This window comes from Rhinatrema bivittatum, chromosome 2, assembly GCF_901001135.1.
Source record: "Rhinatrema bivittatum chromosome 2, aRhiBiv1.1, whole genome shotgun sequence".
Classification (NCBI taxonomy): Eukaryota; Metazoa; Chordata; class Amphibia; order Gymnophiona; family Rhinatrematidae; genus Rhinatrema; species Rhinatrema bivittatum.
In genome coordinates, this window is record NC_042616.1 from 26,015,699 (window position 1) to 26,033,412 (window position 17,714).

Here is a 17,714-nt window from a genome sequence, read left to right on the forward strand (position 1 = left end):
TAGCAGAATGCATAGAGGTAACCTGCATGGAGCGGCAGTTACTACCCTTACCAGAATGCATAGAGGTAACCTGCATGGAGCGGCAGTTACTACCCTTACCAGAATGCATAGAGGTAACCTGCATGGAGCGGCAGTTACTACCCTTACCAGAATACATAGCGGTAACCTGCATGCAGCGGCAGTTGTTCTGTTTATCCTTTTTCGTGATTGAAGCCTTAGCTACACTTCAGATTAGTTATTTATTATCTGTATGACTGCCAGTGGGCACAGTGTGGGCAGTGGGAGCTAGGTAGTACTGGGCATAAGCGAGCAGTGAAGGCAGGCCAGAAAGTGCAGCATAACAGGCTGTATTGTGAAGCCTGTCTGTGACAGAGAAATGGAACAGGTTTCAATAGCAATGCCCCAGGACAGGAGAGAAGCAGCAGTTAAAGTTAGAAAAAGGGGCAGTTCTGAAATAAATGCCCTTGATAGCCAGCCCCTGCAGCTAGTAGAGAATGAGGGCTTGAAAATAGAACTACAAGGATAAAAGTGAAGCAAGATGTTTTGAGGATCCTCCACTAGCACCTGAGGTCTTTCTAGAAATGCTAATTTTCTCTCAGAGAGTAACTGCAGGGAAATGACCAACTTTTGCATTCATTCTGCCCTGTCATTCCAGTCCATACTGCCAAGGATATACTGTTGCAGTCCATCACAGGGGATGACCACCTCAGGGACAACAGGACTAGGGATGTGAATCGTTTTAGGACGATTAAAATTATCGTCCGATAATTTTAATATCGTCTTAAACCGTTATGGAACACAATACAATACAGATTCTAACGATTTATCGTTATAAATCGTTAGAATCGTGAGCCGGCACACTAAAACCCCCTAAAACCCACCCCCGACCCTTTAAATTAAATCCCCCACCCTCCCGAACCCCCCCCAAATAACTTAAATAACCTGCGGGTCCAGCGGCGGTCCGGAACGGCAGCGGTCCGGAACGGGCTCCTGCTCCTGCATCTTGTCGTCTTCGGCCGGCGCCATTTTCCAAAATGGCGCCGAAAATGGCGGCGGCCATAGACGAAAAAGATTGGACGGCAGGAGGTCCTTCCGGACCCCCGCTGGACTTTTGGCAAGTCTCGTGGGGGTCAGGAGGCCCCCCACAAGCTGGCCAAAAGTTCCTGGAGGTCCAGCGGGGGTCAGGGAGCGATTTCCCGCCGCGAATCGTTTTCGTACGGAAAATGGCGCCGGCAGGAGATCGACTGCAGGAGGTCGTTCAGCGAGGGTTCCGGCGCCTCGCTGAACGACCTCCTGCAGTCGATCTCCTGCCGGCGCCATTTTCCGTACGAAAACGATTCGCGGCGGGAAATCGCTCCCTGACCCCCGCTGGACCTCCAGGAACTTTTGGCCAGCTTGTGGGGGGCCTCCTGACCCCCACGAGACTTGCCAAAAGTCCAGCGGGGGTCCGGAAGGACCTCCTGCCGTCCAATCTTTTTCGTCTATGGCCGCCGCCATTTTTCGGCGCCATTTTGGAAAATGGCGCCGGCCGAAGACGACAAGATGCAGGAGCAGGAGCCCGTTCCGGACCGCTGCCGTTCCGGACCACCGCTGGACCCGCAGGTTATTTAAGTTATTTGGGGGTGGGGGATTTAATTTAAAGGGTCGGGGGTGGGTTTTAGGGGGTTTTAATGTGCCGGTTTTTCGATTTTTCGATTTTTTAACGATTTTCACGATTTTTCACGATATTTTACCCCCCCAAACGGCAACAATACGATTCCCTCCCCCTCCCAGCCGAAATCGATCGTTAAGACGATCGAGGACACGATTCACATCCCTAAACAGGACTAGTGCAAGACAGTTATCGTCACTGTCTTCTATTGCACTCAACCCTCCTGGATAGCTGTGCTTGCAAGATCTTTGTAGGATTGCTCCCAAGCTGTTCCTAACAAGGTCCCATAACAATGCAAGCATTCACTGACACCAATACAGCTGATGGCTGAACATCTATAAAATGCTCATCCACTGCTAGAAACATAAAGTGGCTCCATTGGGACTTGAACCCAAGACCTTCTGTGTGTGAAACAGATGTGATAACCTCTACACAATGGAACCATTTCCTTGTCTGGTAGCTTCCTTATTACACTTTCAAGCACCTATCCAGTTATTTTAGAATACTGTTTGAATAGTTCATGGGATAAACGCCTCAGCCACCATTCACATTCTAACATTTTTTACTCTTGGCAAAAAATAGATCTTCCAAGAGCCATCCCATCTACCATGAAAAATTTGTTTTACTAGAGTCACTGCTGAATTCTTTTTACCACACAAGGTGTTGGCTTAGGAGTTTACCTAAAGCTTCCTTATTTCGTCTCCAGTAACCATTCCCACAATTCTTCTGGGGAAGACGATGTCTGCTATGAATTCGCATGAGATCAAGTAGCACGCATAGAAGGAAGGGCCTGTAAATCTATCCCTTGCATAAACATTGTGTGTATCCTGAAAACCTGACAGGTGGGGTTTCCACTGCAAATATATGGAACCCATTGGTCTTCAACTTGCTTTTTCGGTATCTAAGTTATCCTTGCACTCAGACTCATGCCTGTTTCTGCAGAAGTTAAAAATGGCTCCACTGGGGATTGAACCCAAGCCCTTCGTGTAAAACAGATGTAATATCCACTACACTATGGAAACAACTGACCACTTTTATTGATCTGTGAGCAACTATCGAACCCTTGATGCTCGATTAAAGGAGGAGTAATTGAACAAGCATCTCAGCTAGAGAACTGCATTCATTGAAAACAAAATATAAATATGAAATCAGTGGAGCCAACTTGTTTCTTTTTTATTTATTTATTTTATTTATTAAAAATTCTTGTATACCATCGTTCATAATATACATCACAACGGTTTACATGTTACAAAATCATAAAATCAAACTGAAATATCTAAAAGGTACAGTAAAAAAAATAAATAAAATTGTTAATCAATTATTAACAAATGAACATAAAACAAAGATAAAAATAAAGTTTCTTTAAACCAATTAGTCCTTTTTTTCAAGATAGTCAATATAAGCCAGCTCGAAGAATGAGCATGTCACAGCCTTGCTCTGCATTGTTTCTCTAGACATTGTCTGTGTGAAAGCATAGCACTGAGCTCTCTCCGAGTTCTTGGTAAGGATTTTTGCTGTGGCAGCCCATTAACACAAGACAGGAAAACAAACCATGGAGGCAGCATGGCATCACAATATCTCTGCATCATTGTAGATTTGTGTTGCTTCGCTTGCTGTTCTGTTTATCCTTTTTCGTGATTGAAGCCTTAGCTACACTTCAGATTAGTTATTTATTCTCTGTATGACTGACAGTGGGCACAGTGTGGGCAGTGGGAGCTAGGTAGTACTGGGCATAAGCGAGCAGTGAAGGCAGGCCAGAAAGTGCAGCATAACAGGCTGTATTGTGAAGCCTGTCTGTGACAGAGAAATAGTGCAGACAGAGCAGAAAGGATGACACTCACTGTTTGCCTGGCAGAAGGCAAAGTGTGTGCAGTGGGCACTAGGCAGTGGGCATTATAATACCACGGAAAAATGTTAAATCGTTGTTGTAATCTTACACATCCCCGGTAACATATATACAATGATGTGAGGGAGAGGGAAAGGCAGAGCAGATGAAGTAAATTTAAATGTGTCCAAAATTGCGCACTTTTGCACTGGCACCGGCAGGTAAAAACCAAAAATGAGGTCCTGCCCTGAAACTGAAGAGGGATTTCTTCTGGACTACTACAACAGCAGGATCCAGCTTTACGCTAAAGAAACTGGCATACGAGCTTGATGATGTGTCACTGCTGCAGAGTGCAGATAACAGTGAGTGTTTTTCTCTCCAATCTTCTGTGTTCAGCGAGAGAGAAAATGTTGCTGCAGAGGTTGCAGTGAAAGCCAAATTTTCCTCCACTGATTTACATGAAAAATCTTCAGAGGGATAGCCGTGCTAGTCTGGTGTAGCAGCCCCTCAACCTCAAAAGATACTCATCAGCTGCTGCAAATAGTACAAGGACACCAACCCAGGACCCAGACCTTGCCAGAAAAGGAGATGCCAACACTTTCCACATATTATCCCAAACAATGCCATCACTTGACACAACATCATCAGCAACATGCGGGACACATTCTCCTGCTTTTCTTCCAATCTAATATATGCCAACACCTGCCAGCAAAGTCCTGCTTCTGTCTACATAGGACAAACGGGACAATCTATAAGGCAAGGTAAAAGGATTTAAACCTGAGGTTAGAAATGACAACATTCAACCTTCCTTGACATTCTCTATCTGACCTTAAGGTTGCCATACTCCTACATGAAAACTTCAAAGGAGCACTCCAGCCTGAAACTGCTGAATTGGAACTCATTAAAAATCTAAATACCATCACCCAAGGGCTGAACAGAAGCAATGGATTCATGACTCACTACAAATAGGCATAAACTGAACTGTTGTCTGATCATTCTGTCTATTCACACTTACCTCAGTTGTCAGTAGGCTAAACTACTATCCTATTCACACTCTCTCCACACCGTTTCCTGCCTTTTCCCATGTCTTCTCACTGTTCTGTATATATTGTACACATCAACTGTACATCATTTCATGCATCTGATGGTGTGGACTGTGTCCTCGAAAGCTCATGCTTTAATAAAACAGTTAGTCTAAATGATTCCACTCGACTCCTAGTGCTTTTTTATTCAGATGAAGAGTCATTACTTGTTTTCCCTGAAATAGAAGCTATTGATACCGTACCAGATGGGGAAAATTTGGGAGGCCTTTATAGTAGTGTGTTAGCCACCTTATCCAGTTCTTTGATGGGGGAGGCAGGACAAAATTAGGATGTGGCTGAAGAGCAGGCAGCACAGTTAGAGAGCACATCTGATGCCCTTGGCATTGTTCCTCAGAGTCCACCCACTATATCAGCTCCAGTGGCAGCATCCTCTGCTAAGTATGGAGAGAAGGGATCAGAGTGGACTTGGAAGATCTGGAGACATTTCTAAATAAGGGAAGGCCCACGCTTTGCAAAATGCAAGCACATGGCAAAGACACAGGTCCTGGCAAGCAAATGGGGCATTTAACTAACACTGGCATGCTTTATAAGCCACAGAAGCAGCAGCCCTTAGGGTTAGCATCTGGGGAGTTTGGAAGTGGCAGAAAAGAGGAAAAGTGTTTCCCAATCTGATCCCATGCCCTCAACCCTTTCCATCATTCAGGTAAGAGGCAAGCAGACCCCTGCCAAACATGAGAAGTGAAAAGCTACGATGGAAGAAATGGAACAGGTTTCAATAGCAATGCCCCAGGACAGGAGAGAAGCAGCAGTCAAAGTTAGAAAAAGGGGCAGTTCTGAAATAAATGCCCTTGATAGCCAGCCCCTGCAGCTAGTAGAGAATGAGGGCTTGAAAATAGAACTACAAGGATAAAAGTGAAGCAAGATGTTTTGAGGATCCTCCACTAGCACCTGAGGTCTTTCTACAAATGCTAATTTTCTCTCAGAGAGTAACTGCAAGGAAAGACCAACTTTTGCATTCATTCTGCCCTGTCATTCCAGTCCATACTGCCAAGGATATACTGTTGCAGTCCATCACAAGGGATGACCACCTCAGGGACAACAGGACTAGTGCAAGACAGTTATCGTCACTGTCTTCTATTGCACTCAACCCTCCTGGATAGCTGTGCTTGCAAGATCTTTGTAGGATAGCTCCCAAGCTGTTCCTAACAAGGTCCCATAGCAATGCAAGCATTCACTGACACCAATACAGCTGATGGTTGAACATCTTTAAAATGCTCATCCACTGCTAGAAACATAAAGTGGCTCCATTGGGACTTGAACCCAAGACCTTCTGTGTGTGAAACAGATGTGATAACCTCTACACCATGGAACCATTTCCTTGTCTGATTTCTTCTTTATTACACTTTCAAACACCTATCCAGTTATTTTAGAATACTGTTTGAATAATTCATGGGATAATCGCCTCACCCACCATTCACATTCTAACATTTTTTACTCTTGGCAAAAAATAGATCTTCCAAGAGCCATCCCATCTACCATGAAAAATGTGTTTTACTAGAGTCACTGCTGAATTCTTTTTACTACACAAGATGTTGGCTTAGGAGTTTACCTAAAGTTTCCTTATTTCGTCTCCAGTAACCATTCCCACACTTCTTCTGGGGAAGACGATATCTGCTATGAATTCGCATGAGATCAAGTAGCAAGCATAGAAGGAAGGGCCTGTAAATCTGCATATAGATCGTGCATCTGCATATAGATCATGGGTATCCTGAAAACCTGACAGGTGGGGTTTCCACTGCACATATATGGAACCCATTGGTTTTCAACTTGCTTTTTAGGTATCTAAGTTATCCTTGCACTCAGACTCATGCCTGTTTCTGCAACAAGTTAAAAACAGCTCCAGTGGGGATTGAACCCAGGCCCTTCTGTGTGTAAAGCAGAGGTGACACCCACTACACTATGGAACCAACTGACCACTTTTATTGATCTGTGAGCAACTATCGAACCCTTGATGCCCGCCTAAAGGAGGACTAATTGAACAAGCATCTCAGCTACAGAAGTGCATTCATTGAAAACAAAATATAAAAATGAAATCAGTGGAGCCAACTTGATTCTTTTTTATTTATTTAGTTTATTTATTAAAAATTCTTGTATACCATCGTTCATAATATACATCACAACGGTTTACATGTTACAAAATCATAAAATCAAACTGAAATATCTAAAAGGTACAGTAAAATATGATAAAAAATAAAATTGTTAATCAATTATTAATAAATGAACATAAAACAAAGATAAAAATAATGTTTCTTTAAACCAATTAGTCCTTTTTTTCAAGATAGTCAATATAAGCCTGTTTGAAAAGCCATGCTTTTAGAGCTTTTTTAAAAGCTTTAAACTCTGACTCTAAACTCTTAGGGTCCAAAATGAGCTGAAGGGGACCCGTGAACTAAAGGAATCTTACTTGTTTCATTTCTGTCAAACAGAATGATTTCTATAAGCAATTATAGTCAAAAGACCCATGGAAATCATAGGCATAGCAACAGTTGCAAATGTATGGAGAAAGGTTCATACACTGTGGAGCGGGCAGGCTGCAGAGGAAGGGACGGATTGGCATTCCGTCAAGCAATGAGAGTTATGATGTATCGCAGCGGAGTATTTTCCTAGTCTCCTATAATGCCGCAGAGCGGGTTACAGTGATGCTGAGCTCGAAGAATGAGCATGTCACAGCCTTGCTCTGCATTGTTTCTCTAGACATTGTCTGTGTGAAAGCATAGCACTGAGCTCTCTCTGAGTTCTTGGTATGGATTTTTGCTGTGGCAGCCCATTAACACAAGACAGGAAAACAAACCATGGAGGCAGCATGGCATCACAATATCTCTGCATCATTGTAGATTTGTGTTGCTTCGCTTGCTGTTCTGTTTATCCTTTTTTGTGATTGAAGCCTTAGCTACACTTCAGATTAGTTATTTATTCTCTGTATGACTGCCAGTGGGCACAGTGTGGGCAGTGGGAGCTAGGTAGTACTGGGCATAAGCGAGCAGTGAAGGCAGGCCAGAAAGTGCAGCATTTAACAGGCTGTATTGTGAAGCCTGTCTGTGACAGAAAAATAGTGCACACAGAGCAGAAAGGATGACACTCACTGTTTGCCTGGCAGAAGGCAAAGTGTGTGCAGTGGGCACTAGGCAGTGGGCATTATAATACCACGGAAAAATGTTAAATCGTTGTTGTAATCTTAACATCCCCGGTGACATATATACAATGATGTGAGGGAGAGGGAAAGGGAGAGCAGATGAAGTAAATTTAAATGTGTCCAAAATTGCGCACTTTTGCACTGGCACCGGCAGGTAAAAACCAAAAATGAGGTCCTGCCCTGAAACTGAAGAGGGATTTCTTCTGGACTACTACAACAGCAGGAGCAGGCTTTACGCTAAAGAAACTGGCATACGAGCTTGATGATGTGTCACTGCTGCAGAGTGCAGATAACAGTGAGTTTTTTTCTCTCCAGTCTTCTGTGTTCAGCGAGAGAGAAAATGTTGCTGCAGAGGTTGCAGTGAAAGCCAAATTTTCCTCCACTGATTTACATGAAAAATCTTCAGAGGGATAGCCGTGCTAGTCTGGTGTAGCAGCCCCTCAACCTCAAAAGATACTCATCAGCCGCTGCAAATAGTACAAGGACACCAACCCAGGACCCAGACCTTGCCAGAAAAGGAGATGCCAACACTTTCCACATATTATCCCAGACAATGCCATCACTGGACACAACCTCATCAGCAACATGCGGGACACATTCTCCTGCTTTTCTTCCAATCTAATATATGCCAACACCTGCCAGCAAAGTCCCGCTTCTGTCTACATAGGACAAATGGGACAATCTATAAGGACAAGGTAAAAGGATTTAAACCTGAGGTTAGAAATGACAACATTCGAGGACTTCCGGCGATGAAGTGTAGGAGGCGGAAGTGAACGGGGATAGCTCCGTGGCCTCGCTCCCCAGAATCGGTAAAAAACAATCTTAATAAACTTCTGTTTTCGCTGCTGGACTTACGGAAGGGCTGCTGGAGATATTGCTGCGGTTTCCTGGCCCGGGCTGGCCCGTGGGGGATGCGAAGATCGAGCGCCCGAGGGAAATCTGAACGCCGCCTGCATTGACCGCGTGCGGCCAAGATGGCCGCGGCAGCCCAATTCGTGGAGCCTCTGCTGGCATCTGTGAATGAAGAGGCCCTGCAGAAAATATCGCAGTGGGTGACAGAGGTGCTAGACGGCCGGCTCTATAAGCTTCAGACCGCGATGGAGGATATCAAAGCTGCAGTTGAAGGCCATGCCAAACGGCTGGATACCACGGAGGGGATCATCTCTGATCTGGGTGACCGGCTGGTAACTTCGGAGAGGACCATAGTGGACCTCCAGGACAGACAACGCGAGATCCTTGCTAAAGTGGAGGAGCAGGAGGACAGAGGACACCGGAATAACCTCAAAATTATAGGTCTGCCAGAGGAGGTGAAGGAAGGGGATTTAAAAGATCTGGTGGAGAAGCGGCTCCCTCAGCAGGTAGGCCTCCTTCTTGCGGGAGACCAGCTACAGTGTGAACGGGTGCACCGTGTGGGACCCATGCGAGAGGGCCTTGGACGGCCGAGGCCAGTAATGGCCAGGATTCTTAATTGGGACCATAAGACTCGGCTTTTGAAGTCATACCGCCAGAAAAAAGAGGTGGCTTATAATGGCCACAGACTACTGCTGTTTAATGACTTCTCTGCTAGCACGGCTGCGCAGAGGAAAGCCATGGCCCCGGCTTGTACAGCACTGCATAACCGTGGCATCCGTTTCGCCCTGCTTTATCCGGCAAAACTGCGAGTCCAGCACGAAAATAAAACCCTCTTTTTTAACTCGAAAGAGGAAGCGGAGCAGTTTGTGGCGAGCCTTCCCCAGCTGGCTGGGGAATGAAGAGCGGACTCTCTGGTGTCCTGATCCTCAGCTTTTGGTTTACTACTTTTTACCTTTCACAGTTCATGTTTGCTAGCGTGTCTAGGGGTGAGTTTAACTCCCCCACTGTGCTTGGAGAGACCTATATTTTCCTTTCTCCTTCTATGCGGGGGCAACGCTAGAGTCTGTTGTGATGCCTTGGGGCAGCCCTCGTGGAGTGGTACTTTTTGTTCACATGTTCACTGTCCCTGTTGGACTTTGCCTAGTGGGATGGACAAGTTGTACATCCCACTTAAGACTGGTTTGTTCTGAGGTTTTCCTTTTGCCCGTTGGACATTGCACAGGCTTACTGTTCGCTTACTGTTATTCTGGAAGTCTCTGATGGTTATGTTCTGGCAGCGACCGGGGGGAATGGGGCAGGAGAGGGGGAAGTAACGACTTTGTGTGGTACCCTTATGGAGCTCGGTAAATTGAGCACCATGAGGTATGGGGGGGGGACTTTTGGTGATAGTATGGATGTGTTGTGTGGTTGTGGATATGTGTGATAGCAAGCAGGGGTGGGCAGGGGAGATGACCCAAGCGCTAGTACCCTTACAGCTTTCTTTGGAGGCCAGTGTAGAACCTGTAGCTTTACCCACTGGGCCTAGGCTGGGAGGCCTGGAGGGATTTTTTGTGAGCTGGGTCCGGGGTCAAAGAGGCCCCGGTCATATACTGTCTTTTGATGCTCATATTCCTTTCAAGTGATGGCTTCTGTTAAAATTGTTACTATGAATGTGGATGGCATCCACTCCCCAGTCAAGCGGGCTAAATTATTTGCATTATTTAAACGTATGAAAACACAGGTGGCGCTCTTGCAAGAAACCCATTTGGGAGGTGAGGAGCACGCTAAATTAAAGAGAGACTGGGTGGGACAGGCCTATTACTCGTCTTATAACAGGCGGCAACGGGGAGTAGCCATCCTTATTCCCAAAAATTTACCATTCCAACTTGAATGTATTTGCCAGGATGAGGAAGGCAGATATGTTCTGGTGGCGGGCACTTTGTATCAACAACGTATTGTGTTTTGTGCTATTTACGCACCTAACGTATACTCCCATGGATTTTTTGCTTCTTTGATTACTCTCTTGGCCGATTTTTCAAATTATAGTTTGGTTTTGGGAGGCGACTTTAATACTGTAGCAAACCACCAACTTGATAATGCCCCCCCTAAGCTAGCCTCCCGGACGGAGGGGGGGGAGGGTATTAACCTATTGTGTCAAGAGCTTGGGTTGCTGGATATTTGGCGGATTTTACACCCGCAGGAGCGTGATTTTACCTTTTTTTCACACCCTCACAATGTGTATTCTAGGCTTGATTATTTGCTAATCTCTGATCAATGTTGTGCTAAAGTACGTGATGCCTCTATAGGGACCATCTCCGTATCCGACCACGCGCCAGTGTCCATGGTTCTTCACTGGGGTTTGGGGGCCCGACCTTTACACTCTTGGCGCCTGAGGCCTGATCTATATTTCGATAAAGAGTTTCATGGGTATCTGCAGGCCTGTTGGAAGGAATATGTTGAAAATAACACAACTGCGGATGTTTCCCCTTCTACTGTATGGGAGGCGGGGAAGGCGGTAATGCGAGGGGCGGTCATTGCTTACGTCGCTAAGAAAAACCGCCGTTGCAATGCTGAAATTTTAAGATTAACGGGAGTTCTCAAACAAGCTCAAAGTGCTCATATGGGGGTTTTGTCCTCCGATGCCAAGGCCTTCTTAGATCGGGCACGGGAGGCTTTAAATAATTTGTTGCATCAAAGGGCTTCCAAATCCCTCCGATATTATCGATATCACTTGTATAAATATGGCAATCGGGCAAGTCGACTTATGTCGCATTTGGTTCGGCCCCGGGGTCAACGAGCCTCGATTGTTGGTATTAGAGACAAATACGGAGTGCAACAAAATACCCCTACTGCCATAGCGGCCCGGTTCTTAGAATATTACCGGACTCTTTACACCTCTCAGCCTATGACTCAGGAGCTAGCAGATCTGATGTTTGCGGACTTCCCCTGGCCCCAGTTAACATCAGAACACCTGGAGCTGTTAAATTGTCCCATTACTAACCAGGAAATTTCTGCAGTGATTAAGACGCTGCCGCTCGGGAAGGCGGCGGGGCAAGATGGGTTTGGAACTGAGTACTATAAGATCCTTAACTTTGGGGTGCTTGCTCCGTTGCAGGCTTATTATACTGACTTGTTGCAAGCAGACACTCTTTCACCCGCCTCCAATCAGTCTGTTATTGTAGTCCTTCCCAAGCCGGGGAAAGATCCTTTGGAGGTGGGATCCTATCGCCCCATCTCGCTGATAAATGTAGATATAAAGATACTAGCCTCAGTTTTAGCGGCTCGGGTGTCTTCTATCTTACCAAAACTTATTCATGAGGATCAGACTGGATTTATTCAGGGCCGACAAGGGGTGCGGAATGTCAGACGCTTGTTGGCAACATTGAGTTATCAGTCCGAAGCAGAAGCACTGATCTTAAGCCTAGACGCTGAAACAGCGTTCGATTCTATTTCATGGGAGTATATGTTTTGGGTTTTGCAAAAGTATGGTTTTTCAGGGGCTTATTTACAATGGTTGCATATCCTGTACCAAAACCCTAGTGCCACTCTTTTACTCAATGGGCTGCCTACCGAGGCTTTTCCTATTTCCCGGGGAGTCCGCCAGGGGTCTCCCCTATCCCCTCTGTTATTTATTATGGTGCTGGAGCCTTTGGCCATTTGCCTCAGACGTGAGAGGACCATCAGTGGCATCAGCTTGGATGGTCACCCCTTAAAACTGGCTCTGTTTGCCGATGACCTCCTCCTATTTGTGGGGAAGCCTCGCACTAGCGTACCGGCTATTATTAATCTGTTTGATCGCTTCCATTTGATAGCCGGTCTAAAAATTAATTATGATAAATCTGAGGCTTTGGCCTTACAGGCGGATCTCCCAGCTACGTGGGTAGGGGAGTTTCCTTTTCGTTGGGCCTCGGGCAAGCTCAGGTACCTGGGGGTATGGATTCCGAGGGACCTACAGAAGTTGTATTCCCTAAATATAAGCCCCTGCATTGCTAAAATCCAGGCTCAATTAGATATGTGGAAGTTGTTACCGCTATCACTCTTTGGCAGGGGCGCCCTAGTCAAAATGGTGTTGGTCCCTAAACTTTTATATCTCCTCCATATGCTCCCCTGCTGGCTGAAGGTGGCTGATGTCCGTCGGTTGCGCTCCAGCATTCAACATTTTATGTGGCGGGAGAAACGCGCCCGTTTAGCCTATGTGACTATGGAATACCCGAGAGAGTGGGGAGGGCTCAATCTGCCGGACTTCCGGTTGTATAACGTAGCCTGTCAAATGAGGTTTATAGGGGAATGGTTAACGGGAACTTATCGCTACTGTGAAGAGGAGATGTTGGGTTGTATGTCGACCCCGGGGTCACCTTTAAGCCTTATACAAGTGCGGGCTGGGCAGCGTCGCAGTGCTTCCTATCCAAAGGTCCTCTTAACGCCCTGTATCCGTGCCTGGCGCTGGATGCGGAAAAAACATAACCTATCGGGGGGGAGGTCCCTGTTGATGCCCTTTTTGAAAAATGTAGAATTTCTCCCAGGTCGCGAGAGTAGCTTGGTGTTTCGCACTTGGGCGGACCATGGGGTGCTGTTTGCGTTTCATATGTATGATTCCATTTCAGGTACGATACTGGATTTTGCTACACTGGCCCGCACCTTTCAATTGCCCGCAAAACAATTTTATGCTTTTCTCCAAGCCCGCCATTACTTGACTGCTTGTGCCTGGACGAAGTCGGAGTTGGAGGCTGAGCTGAAATTTGCCAATACCATCTTTGACACTGCCTATTTGCGAAACACCATTACCTGCTGGAAAAAGCTTGGCCAGAGACTTAGTGGTGCTGTTCCACTTCGTAGCCTGGCTAATCGGTGGTCCAATGTTTTGGGTTCCCCTGTTACTGAGCGGCAGATGGCGAGCTGGTGTCGAGGCCTGTATAAGCTGTTACCTGACTTGGGCCTGCGAGAGCTTCAATTTAAGCTTTTTCATTGTTTGTATTATGACGATGTCCTTCGGTTCAGGATGAAGCTGGCTGCATCTCCTACCTGCACTAAGTGTGGAAAAGCTGAGGGTACGTTGCTCCACCGGTTGATAGAATGCCCATTACTTCATCCTTTTTGGAAGGCAGTGTTGGTGATGGTAGGCACTTGCATAGGCGAAACCATCCGTCTCACTGGTTGGTTGCTACTTACCTGTACTGCACCTCGACGCACGCCAGGAAGTGGCTCTAAGGCTCGATTTGAGCGAGTGGCCGTTTTGATGGCATGACGCACTATTCTCGCTGTCTGGACAGAGCCCTTGACGGTGCCTACGCTTGCAGCTTGGTTTGGACGAATGGCCTCCCTTGCACAAATGGAAAGACTGGACTATATGGCTGGTGGGCGGCGGCCTGATGAACATTATTGCAATTGTTGGGATGTCTGGTTTAACAATCTTCCTAAATCTCTTCAAGAGGACTTACGCCACACTGGGTACACCACGCAATGGTCATCTAGGGAAAAGGGGAAAGGGAAGGGGGGGGGTTAAGGTATGAATGGAGAATGCATGTGTGTATGTGGGGGTTTGGGGTCTGGGAAGGGGAAAGAGTATTGGGGTGAAAATACAAAAAATTAAGGTGGGAAGTGTGTTGCGACTATGGTTGTACTGTGTTATTCATGCTGTTCATGTTCCATTTGTATCATGTTTCTTGCTTGGGTGACGGAGTTACTTCTCACCTGTTAATAAAAAATTATTTTGACAAAAAAAAAAAAGAAATGACAACATTCAACCTTCCTTGACATTCTCTATCTGACCTTAAGGTTGCCATACTCCTACATGAAAACTTCAAAGGAGCACTCCAGCCTGAAACTGCTGAATTGGAACTCATTAAAAATCTAAATACCATCACCCAAGGGCTGAACAGAAGCAATGGATTCATGACTCACTACAAACAGGCATAAACTGAACTGTTGTCTGATCATTCTGTCTATTCACACTTTCCTCAGTTGTCAGTAGGCTAAACTACAATCCTATTCACACTCTCTCCACACCGTTTCCTGCCTTTTCCCATGTCTTCTCACTCTTCTGTATATATTGTACACATCGTCTGTACATCATTTCATGCATCTGATGGTGTGGACTGTGTCCTCGAAAGCTCATGCTTTAATAAAACAGTTAGTCTAAATGATTCCACTCGACTCCTAGTGCTTTTTTATTCAGATGAAGAGTCATTACTTTTTTCCCCTGAAATAGAAGCTATTGATAGTGTCCCAGAAGGGGAAAATTTGGGAGGCCTTTATAGTAGTGTGTTAGCCACCTTATCCAGTTCTTTGATGGGGGAGGCAGGACAAAATTAGGATGTGGCTGAAGAGCAGGCAGCACAGTTAGAGAGCACATCTGATGCCCTTGGCATTGTTCCTCAGAGTCCACCCACTATATCAGCTCCAGTGGCAGCATCCTCTGCTAAGTATGTAGAGAAGGGATCAGAGTGGACTTGGAAGATCTGGAGACATTTCTAAATAAGGGAAGGCCCACGCTTTGCAAAATGCAAGCACATGGCAAAGACACAGGTCCTGGCAAACAAATGGGGCATTTAACTAACACTGGCATGCTTTATAAGCCACAGAAGCAGCAGCCCTTAGGGCTAGCATCTGGGGAGTTTGGAAGTGGCAGAAAAGAGGAAACGTGTTTCCCAATCTGATCCCATGCCCTCAACCCTTTCCATCATTCAGGTAAGAGGCAAGCAGACCCCTGCCAAACATGAGAAGTGAAAAGCTACGATGGAAGAAATGGAACAGGTTTCAATAGCAATGCCCCAGGACAGGAGAGAAGCAGCAGTCAAAGTTAGAAAAAGGGGCAGTTCTGCAATAAATGCCCTTGATAGCCAGCCCCTGCAGCTAGTAGAGAATGAGGGCTTGAAAATAGAACTACAAGGATAAAAGTGAAGCAAGATGTTTTGAGGATCCTCCACTAGCACCTGAGGTCTTTCTACAAATGCTAATTTTCTCTCAGAGAGTAACTGCAGGGAAATGACCAACTTTTGCATTCATTCTGCCCTGTCATTCCAGTCCATACTGCCAAGGATATACTGTTGCAGACCATCACAGGGGATGACCACCTCAGGGACAACAGGACTAGTGCAAGACAGTTATCGTCACAGTCTTCTATTGCACTCAACCCTCCTGGATAGCTGTGCTTACAAGATCTTTGTAGGATTGCTCCCAAGCTGTTCCTAACAAGGTCCCATAACAATGCAAGCATTCACTGACACCAATACAGCTGATGGCTTAACATCTATAAAATGCTCATCCACTGCTAGAAGCATAAAGTGGCTCCATTGGGACTTGAACGCAAGACCTTCTGTGTGTGAAACAGATGTGATAACCTCTACACCATGGAACCATTTTCTTGTCTGGTTGCTTCCTTATTACACTTTCAAACACCTATCCAGTTATTTTAGAATACTGTTTGAATAATTCATGGGATAATCGCCTCAGCCACCATTCACATTCTAACATTTTTTACTCTTGGCAAAAAATAGATCTTCCAAGAGCCATCCCATCTACCATGAAAAATTTGTTTTACTAGAGTCACTGCTGAATTCTTTTTGGCTTAGGAGTTTACCTAAAGCTTCCTTATTTCGTCTCCAGTAACCATTCCCTCATTTCTTCTGGGGAAGACGATATCTGCTATGAACTCGCATGAGATCAAGTAGCACGCATAGAAGGAAGGGCCTGTAAATCTATCCCTTGCATATAGATTGTGGGTATCCTGAAAACCTGACAGCTGGGGTTTCCACTGCACATATATGGAACCCATTGGTCTTCAACTTGCTTTTTCTGTATCTAAGTTATCCTTGCACTCTGACTCATGCCTGTTTCTGCAGCAAGTTAAAAATGGCTCCACTGGGGATTGAACCCAGGCTCTTCTGCATGTAAAGCAGATGCGATACCCACTGCACTATGGAACCAACTGACCTTGTCTTTTAATCCGTCGAACCCTTGATGCCCGCCTAAAGGAGGACTAATTGAACAAGCATCTCAGCTAGAGAAGTGCATTCATTGAAAACAAAATATAAAAATGAAATCAGTGGAGCCAACTTGTTTCTTTTTTATTTATTTATTTTATTTATTAAAAATTCTTGTATACCATCATTCATAATATACATCACAACGGTTTACATGTTACAAAATCATAAAATCAAACTGAAATATCTAAAAGGTGCAGTAAAATATGATAAAAAATAATTTTTTTTTTAACATTTTATTTTCATTGAAATTTCAATTTAATACAGAATACAGAATACTTGATACATCATAATGACAAAATTATCCTAAATAATACAAAAGCAAATCTTCTCTCCACAAAGTAATCTAATAAAGTAATTGATAGAGATCTATGAGTTTCCAATTATCTAGGAGCACTTACTAACAAGAAAAAATATAAATTTAAATCATACTTGATGCTTGACTTATCCCACTTAACTCTTTTCCCTTATTTGCACAGTTTCCTAAGAGTGGGTGTCCCAATATATTCGTAACTGTTCTGGCTGTGTGAAAATATATCTGTTATTTAAATGTTTGATTAAGCATCTGCAGGGGTATCTGAAATAAAATTGTGCACCTCTTGATATAACTTCCGGTCGCATTACAATAAACTTCTTTCGTGTTATCTGGGTAGAACGAGCTATGTCTGGAAAAATCCTTATGGATTGTCCATAAAAATTATACTTCTGATATTTAAAATGCAGTCTTAATACTGCATCTCTGTCTATTTGTGAAACAAACTGTACTACTAATGTTGCTGTGGTAGTAATCTTTGATTCATAGGATTTTCTAGAAAGTCAGTCAAATTTAGATCTTCAATAATCTCTCCATTTTTTCCATTTCTCACCCCTTCCATTTGTTGCAAATAGTAAATTTTATTTAATTTAGGTAAATTATCCTGTGAAAATTTCAGAATATTCTTAAGGTAACTACAGAATAAATCAAGGGGTGTTATCAGATAACTTTTTGGAAAATTTAATAACCTAAGGTTTGATTTCTTCATCTGATTTTCCAATACCTCAATCTTATTTTCATGATCTTCCTCTGATTTAATTAAGTTTAGCTGAATATTTTGAACCTCCCCCAAATGTTTATCCATTACAGTAATATTCTTTTCTAATATATCCACTTTCTCTTGTACCTGAGTATTCTTTTTCAAGGCTTCTTGCA

General features: G+C 44.6%; 2 non-coding genes across 2 annotated transcripts; both read right to left on the bottom strand.

Moving 5' to 3' along the window:
- Positions 1–2,021: 2,021 nt before the first annotated feature.
- On the bottom strand, positions 2,022–2,094 carry TRNAV-CAC. The gene has a single exon. It is a non-coding gene; the product is annotated as a tRNA-Val (tRNA).
- Positions 2,095–5,818: 3,724 nt separating this feature from the next.
- TRNAV-CAC lies at positions 5,819–5,891 on the bottom strand. The gene has a single exon. It is a non-coding gene; the product is annotated as a tRNA-Val (tRNA).
- Between the last annotated feature and the right edge of the window lie 11,823 nt (positions 5,892–17,714).